The sequence below is a fragment of the Cygnus olor genome, chromosome 1, assembly GCF_009769625.2.
Source record: "Cygnus olor isolate bCygOlo1 chromosome 1, bCygOlo1.pri.v2, whole genome shotgun sequence".
In the NCBI taxonomy this organism is placed as follows: domain Eukaryota; kingdom Metazoa; phylum Chordata; class Aves; order Anseriformes; family Anatidae; genus Cygnus; species Cygnus olor.
In genome coordinates, this window is record NC_049169.1 from 148,239,737 (window position 1) to 148,248,228 (window position 8,492).

Consider the following 8,492-nt stretch of genomic DNA (forward strand, 5'->3'; position numbering starts at 1 on the left):
TGATAAAAAATCATTATTATTCAAACAGTTAATGAAAGCCATCCCCTCTTAGTTGAGTTAATCAGATTTTATTTTCTTTGCTTCTGAAGAACAAGGATGATTCATGTATTTAACCTGTGTAGCTAAATTATATTGTCAATTTATTTTGGTACTTGGCATACACCAACAATGAAAACTTCCAAGGGAAATTATTTCAAACACACAGGAGAAGGATTTCTGATGTACCAGAACTTCATAGGAGTGGAAGGAGCTGTCAGAGCCCTCAGTGTACCCACCTCCTGCTGGGGCTATGGCTGCCTGTGCGAAAGGCCAGCTCTTATGTGGTGTAGCTGTGTTACCTTGCTCGGAGAGTTGTGAAAAGAGGTGCAACAAGCCTTGTTAGGGACCTGTCTCAATTTATTTGGAAGCTGTGTTTAAGTTCAAGTCCTTGGCTGCAGTCTTTGCTGTCACGGTCTTGTAGCTGTGCTTGAACATATACCTCACTGATAGCAATCCTGACCTACTGAGTGGACTTGCTATCTTGATGTTGCACCTGCCTCATCACCGTAGACTTACCTATCACAGGCTGACTGTGGTTACTGCCACTGGGCAGCTTTGCTCATCTCTGGTGGGACTCGCACAGTGGGACTGTGTCGTTTGCTATTGAGGACGCTGCCTTATGCCCCTTGCTGTCCCCTCGGCTCCCAGCTCTCTGCCCCTCATGGAGCAGCCCACTTGTACCTCTTGATGTTACAGGGAATCACACAAAGGGAGCCAGGATTCTTTGCTTCTCTTCTTTAGGGCATACCTCACCCACCACAGAACCCCTTTCCCTGATATTCATATGATATTTAGTTTGGATGTGGATTGCTTTCTGGGATGAAATTTGAAAATTGTGGAAATCTTATAAAATTTTGCCATAATACATCCTTTTGGAGAAACACTAAAAACAAAACAAACAAACAAATCCCACCTGTGTGGTGCCTGTTGGTCAATTTTCACTTGCACTTCACTGAAATAGTACATCTGCGTGTTTTGATTCTGCGTGAATGTCTTTGAAAAGCACAGGTCCATTTATTCGGGTGAAAAGCAATCAGTCAAAATCTCTTAGTTCTGCCAGCTATGGCAAATGACAGATCAGGTATAAAATTCCTTTGATGGCACCCCGATTTAATGATGGTGACAGATTTTAAAAAGCTCTTTAATTTGCTAGTGAGATTGACACACATTTTTTTATAACGTTCAGTTTCAGTCTTTTTGAAAACAATCAAACAAACAAACAAAAACAAGCCAAGACATTTAATCTTTTCAATTCCAAGGTAATTTCCAAGGTAATTTCAGTTTGAATTCTTCAGAAGAGGGACTTGAAGTTGTTAGTTATAAAATTTCCAGTGAAGGAGAAAAAAATGTTCATTTGAAGGTGACTTGGGAAATGCTTGGTAACATAGTTAAATTGAGCATAAAACTTGTGCAGCTGGTAACAGCTGTTGTACCACAGTACAGTGGATGGGCCTATAAAACTTTATTGTACTGCTTTTTGCTATGAGTGTATAGGAATGAGGGAACAGTCTGTAAGTTTGAATTATAATACCAACCTAACAGTAAAGGTGAAGCTTGTATGTATAGATAAAATGTTTTCTCATGTTACTTTCTAGAAGTATGAAAATTAAGAGGTATTATCCTGAAATTATTTTCTTTTAAATATGATATCGCTATTATTTTTTTGTAAAGTTCAAACTAGCCTTTTGGGATAGATTCAGATACAAGCCTTAAGAAGGCTCTCGACATTGTCTTCCATAACGTTCTCATAGACTGCTGATGAAGTATGGGCTAGAGAAATAAACAGGAAAGTGGGCTGAAAACTGGCTGAACTGCCAGCCTCAGAGTTTTGATCAGCAGGATGAGGTCCAGCCACATATTAAACAAGAGTAAAATCGTAGAATTTATGTAGTTCTGTACTTTAAAATCAATAAACAAGTCCCTGGGAAACAAAACAAACAAACAAAAAACCCACCACCAGCAAAACAAAACCCAAAATATAAAATTTTGTTTCTAAAAGTCAGACATTGAGTTACAGTGAACATGAACACCAACGTTTTATAAGTATTTTTTAAAATCTCATGAACAGTGGAAAAGAACTCACTAGCTGATTAAGTATACATGTTTAAATAATAGCCAACTGTGTGAGAACAGAAGAGCTTTATTTCATTTTGAGGTGATTCACAGCTGTATCAGTTTTGAAAGTGAAAACAGGTTTAGTAACTGAACTACTTTCATCTGGTTGCCTAGCCTTGATCCAGAGGTGCTTATGTAAAAGTTGCTTTCTTGTGCTGGTAGACTTCAAAATCATGACCACAGCCCTAGACGCCAGGGCCAGACCCTGCAGGCTGGTGGGATCAAGGGAAGAGGTAGGTTTCCTCCAAGTTCTTGCACATGGCAACTTTTCCCACAGCCCATGTGCTAAACTTTGCCTCTGCAGGCATTACTCCAGCAGCACTGAGGTGCAGTGTGTTCTTTCAAGCCTGTGTTTTCAGCCTCCGGTTCTCACACCTGCAGTTAATGATTTTCTGGTGTAGAAACCACTGAGAATCCAAAACATATAACAGTGTGGTCAAACGCAGGTGGATAGATATTGTGTGTCTGCATAGATATGTGTAGTGAAGAAAAGACAGTAACAAACATGTGTCTCATTTTACATTTTGTGGTTTCTTTTTTCTTGCCTTCTCTCCCACAGCTTCTCCCCAGCCTTAGCCTCTTCTAACTGGCGTATTATAGATTTTAAATACCAGGCTTGTGTGCTGCCAGAGCAGAATCAGTTTATTCCTCCAGTCTAAAGCTAACTTGAGTACCCTTGTGTTACACTTCAGTTCTTCATGCGAACATGCTCATATATGATTATACCAGATGTAGTTAAACATGTCTCAGAATTATTACTTTTTTAGTTAAAATCCATGAGTGCTATTGGGGTAATAAGAAAGATTTAAACAGTGGCTGCTGCCAACAAATTAAAGCTTATGTAAGGCAAAAATTAATATGAATATGACAGATCTCACAGTAAAACCTCTGAACGGGGTTGCCTGAACAGAATACAAATAAGCAGGATGGCTAATTTTTCTTGGTTCCATTTAACTGTAACAGAAGCATAGCAGGTACTTGGTAAAACTGTGTGACACTGGTGTAAGAGCAAACAGGGCAGAAAAGTGAGATCATATGCATTAACAGATTTCATAAATCAAAGTCGTAAGAGAAAGAAAAATATAATTTACCCCCACCCCCCCCCACCGTTTTTTTTCCCCCTCTGGCTTAAATGGTAAGTCTAGAAGCACTTTCTTCTATATTGATATATGTAAATTCTTATGGTTGATGAAGTGTTTTATAACCAACTGTTGTATAGAGATCTCATACAGATTCCTGGCAAATGCTTAGTATGACATCTGAGGTGTAGTACAGGTAACATTAAAAAACCTGAAGATTTATTTATTTATTTTTTAAATTAATTTATTGAGTAATTGGAGGATATAAAGCAACATCTTTCCACTGGAAAGAATCATAGACTCATAGAATATCTGAACTGGAAGGGACCCACAAGGATCATCGAGTCCAACTCCTGGGTCCCCAAAGGACCACCCCCCAAAAAAAAAAAAAAAGTATCTGAGTATCTCATGTATCTGAGAACACTGTCCAAACACTCCTTGAACTCTGGCAGGCTTGGTGCCGTGACCACTGTGCTGGGGAGCCTGTCCCAGTGCCCGACCACCTTCTGGGTGCAGAACCTTTCCCTAATACCCAGCCTGACCCTCCCCTGTCCCAGCTCCATGCCATTCCCTCGGGTCCTGTCGCTGTCCCCAGAGAGCAGAGCTTGGTGCCTGCCCCTCTGCTCCCCTTCTGAAGAAAAGAGCCCTGGCTCTTAATAAAATAATGTGATGGGATAAATATTCTGTTGCATATGTTCTGGATTATCTGTCTTGCTGACCTGTAGTTTTGGTAGACATGGCCAATTCAACCTTTCCAAAATCATATTTCGTCTTACAGTGCATTACCTTTTCGTGTAAAATGCATTTAGAATTACACAGCATTTGTCTTTACATGCATGAATGCATGTGTTTTGTAGTGGGTCTGTCTTTGTTTATGAATTCTGGTCTGGCCTACACAATTCTGTGGTTATGTTGGAGGCTGCCCAGGGCCAGACCGTGGCTTGGTCATGGCCCTGCTCTGGATTTCTGCTGCTGCTCACTGGTCTGTCCATTACATGAATGAGCTCCAGGTACTGCAGGGCAGAGACAGGAATTTCTAAACCTATTTTATTTCCTGAAATAAAGTATCCAGAACCTGCTAGAGTATCTGTAAATGTGCATACTATCTACATGCTTTCCTCTCTCTATATATATACACCCAATATATAGATACATAGATTTATGTGGTGCTTCTGACCACTCCCTTCTGCCTTCACCTCTTTTTCTTCCTTGTCCACTGCCAACACTGAGGAATACATTTAGAGATCCCAGCAGTGAGTGGGAAGGCAAAATGACGAGTCTGTGCTAAGGTGTCTTTATATTGGTGCGCACAGACTATCCCACACTCACTCTGCTCATACCTCAAGGTAACTATACTTGGTGTTACTGTCTGGATGTGCCTTCCATTTAGACCTCTTTTCCAGTCAGAAAAAAGGACCATGGCAATTTTGCTTGGTTAATAGAAAGAAAAAGCTGCCAGGACTCGGTTTAAGCTGCATGATCACTTCATGCATCTTGATGCCTGTGCTAAACAGAACTAGTAGTTCCCAATTATGGCTCTTTAATTTGTAATGTCAGTCACCAGCTAAGTGTGGTCTGCCCTCAGAGAACCACAAAGTGACTGGAACACAGGGAAACTGTTTTTTTCATATCTGAATGCCAGGTGGAAGGTTACTAAGCAGCAAACCACATGATAAGGGATGCCACATTTCTCATGACAGTTAATCTTTTCATCTCTTGCAATAGGCTGGCTATGTTTACAGCTGCACCTGTGGCTCGGACCAAGTCCTTCTAGCCTGTGCTTGGCCAGTGTTTTAGAAAATGTTATTTGGTCCAGGCCAAAACTAACAGAGATTAGACTATGCTACCATTTACTGTTATGAACAACAGCATGATAGTGGTAGGCCTGTGTCCTGGCTCTGCTCAGTGCAGGTTCGCTGGCCAGAATCAAAAAGTAAGCCTGGGCTGAAGGAGCAAAGCAGAAAGGAGCCCTGGGACAATGAAAAATCCATGCTAAATCTCAGATTGTGCTCAGGAGCAGAGAGGAATCATGGGAAGCACTATGAACTGTGTTTCATGGTCCCAAAGTGTGGGCAGAGTTTTGCTGTGGGAGTTTAAGCTCATGGGAAGTCTTGTAAATATTTACTATTGGTGAATATTGTCATCAGAGGCAACACTGAAACAGAATGAGCACCCAGAGGCTGAGAAAAAACACCATAACTACCACTTATACTGACTGAAGAGAGATGAAGACCACTATGTTGAGGCAACGAAAACCAACCTGGTGTGAATGTCCAGCAGAAGGACAACAAGGACAATGGCAGAGCTTGGTTCATCTGTTCCATAACCTTCATCCACAGCTGTCTGCCCTTTGACTAAATTCCAAAATTCCTGTAAATAATTTTAATATTCTTTTATCACCTCACAAAGGTTTTAGCGATCAGAAAGCATGCAACTCACAATTTATCTTCTACAATTATATTAAAAGCTAACAAGAATAAAAGTAGAAATTAAAATCATTCAGCAGTGTTTGTACAATAATAGTTCCCTGAAGATCATCACAAGCAATATAAAACAGGCAGGAACCAAATAGTCAGGCAGGTGGCCAGCATAGATAACTTGGCTCATTAGTATTGAGCAGAAATAGTCTTGGCTTTGTTAGTCAGCCTAACCATTACATTTTTTTTCTCTATCTTTTATCTCCTACTTACTCCTTTTATGTGGGGTTAAACCCTGCAGAATCCTGTGCTAGGTCTGGATTTAAATACTGATGAAAGAGGGATACAGGCTATTTTAACTAACATATATTTGGCAGGGAAGCTTGGAAGTTAGTTAAATGCAGAAAAGGACTTCAGTCACTGGCATTTAGCAGTATGGGCAGTAATGGTGTGAAATAATTTCTGTGTACAAGGATTGCAGGGTAGATTGTCAGTGTTACATCCGTGAACGTACCGTGAGTGGTATTCTTGTATTTCATCCAAGGATGAAATATAATTCTTGTATTCCATCCAAGGCTGAAATAATTTCCCTCAGCATAGCTTCGTAATTTAAATGTTGACCTTTGAGCATTATCTGTATCTAACTCCAAACAGTGATCAGGCTGCTTAACAGAAATGCTTAAAGTTGCTAAGCAGCCTCTGGGGGAGCTGCAGAGAGAAAACAGGTACACTTGTTTCCCATTATTTGTATGGAAAACTTAAGCACTTCCACAGTGCCTTGCCGTTGCTGGTTTGGGTGTCTACCTTGTTTACTGGAGCTGTAAACTTAAGGCTCTGTGAGCACTTCCTAAGGTAGAGTGGGCCCTCTTCCAAAGGCTGCTTCCTAGTAAAAAACGGTCATCTGCTATGACGTATGCTCAGGTCCCAGGAAGCCAGAAGTAGAAACCCACTTTTGATCTGTCCCAAAGAACCGTTGGCTCTTGGCATCTCCCACTTCATGACTTCGACAACCCAGTATGGATCCAAGCTTTGGGAGATCAGTTCAGAGAGCTTTCATCCAGTACATTGTTCCCTCCTATATACTTACCCACCATGTTTACAGTCTGGTATCTGAGTGGCTTCTTACTGTCTGAGTAGGTACTCTGACAAATGTACTGTTGTACTAAAAGGAGCCTCTTTCTAGAATCACCACAATCTGATTGGAAGTCTGTTAAGAGCTAAGAAAAATGTCATTATGCAGATAAATCTTACCCCCCCCCCCCCCCCCCCCCCTTCAAATTTAGATATCTAAGACAGGACTGACACAGCATAGATTCTTCCTGAAGTTAAGTGCACTTAAACTATCCTTTGAAAAGCACTGGTCAAGGTCCAGATTTTGTTTTTAAAATTACTTTATAAACTGGATTTGGAGCTGAAGTACTTGCTGAGGCAAGTTTCAGTACCTGCTCTCTAATCTATTTATTCATTTTACGTCACACAGTCTTTATATAAAAGGAGAAATCATGATGGGAATGGAGATGGTAATCCAGATAAATGCCCTAGCTCCTGGCCCACAGGTTCTAGTGAGGGGTCTGCTGATGATGCAGGGAAGACTATTTCCAGAGAAGTTCTCAGGTAGAGAAGAGAGAGTTCAGACATCACAGCTCTTCTCCTGGTTGAAGACGTATAAATTTCCTGAGCATCAGCTCGGAGTTTCAGTCTGAGAAAACAGTTTACCTGTCAACTACTGTACTGCTTCTGACTGAACACAAAATGTTAGAAGGTACTGTGGTCCAGTTTGAGAGGGGAACACATACAGCCAGATTTCAAAGTCTGGACCATACAATGGATAGCAGAGATCATTTTACACATATACTTTTCTATAGGCAACCATGAAACACACCTCAAAACTTTCTCCCCCTTCAAGCTCTACAACCAATTGCTTTTGGCCTGGACAACTTTATCCGTTTACAAAGAGACTACGTCAACATCACATACACACCTTTAAAATGCATAGCAATTATTTGTTAATTGGCACATATGAAGGATAGCTAGATTTTCTTAAAGAACTATGCGAAATGCTAGTGCTCTCAGTCTTTTCCCCTTCCTATGTGACACCCAGAGATTTTGCTAACCAGAGGGGAGCCAGGAACGAGGTTGAGCCAAGAGGATTCCCGGCTTCGTCAGGCCACAGAGGTTGTCTGCTGCTCCCTGGATCTTAGCTCTTCCTGCATTGTTAAATTCCACCTCTCTATTCATCCTTTATGTTTTTTTTTTTTTTTTTTTTTTTTCCTTTTCCATCTTGGTGTTTTTCCTCTTGAATCCTCCAGCTGCTAACAGTCCCAGTTTCAACAATCCTACCTCCATCTACATTTTCACCTTTCTTATCTCACAAGGCTCCATTCTGCAGACTTTTTTACAGCTCTTTCTCACAACTTAGCAATTTGCTCAGAAGTCTGAGCCAAGTTTCCCTACTGGAGCTATGTCGTAGATTCTTGAAATGCATGCAGCGGAACTCCTACAAGGAAGGAGGAAAAGCTGAAAGGGAGAGATTAAAAATGGGCTACACTCATAAAACATACATATTTTTAATTGAACTTGAAAGGCATCCTCATTTTTGGAATAGATTCAGAGAAAAGCTACATGCATCAAGTGCTGTGTGTAGTGATATCAGCTTCCCAGGGTCTTGCATCTTTTCTTTCTTCTCTCACTTGGAAATTTTTATGTTAATCATAATGTGGGAAAATTAGAGCCAAACTGAAGAGAAATGCAACTTTTTGAGAGTTGGACCTCTTCATGCAGAAATCAGTATATCTGCTTGTTCCCTCTACCTCCCCTCACATTTATATGTTTTCCTAAAAGA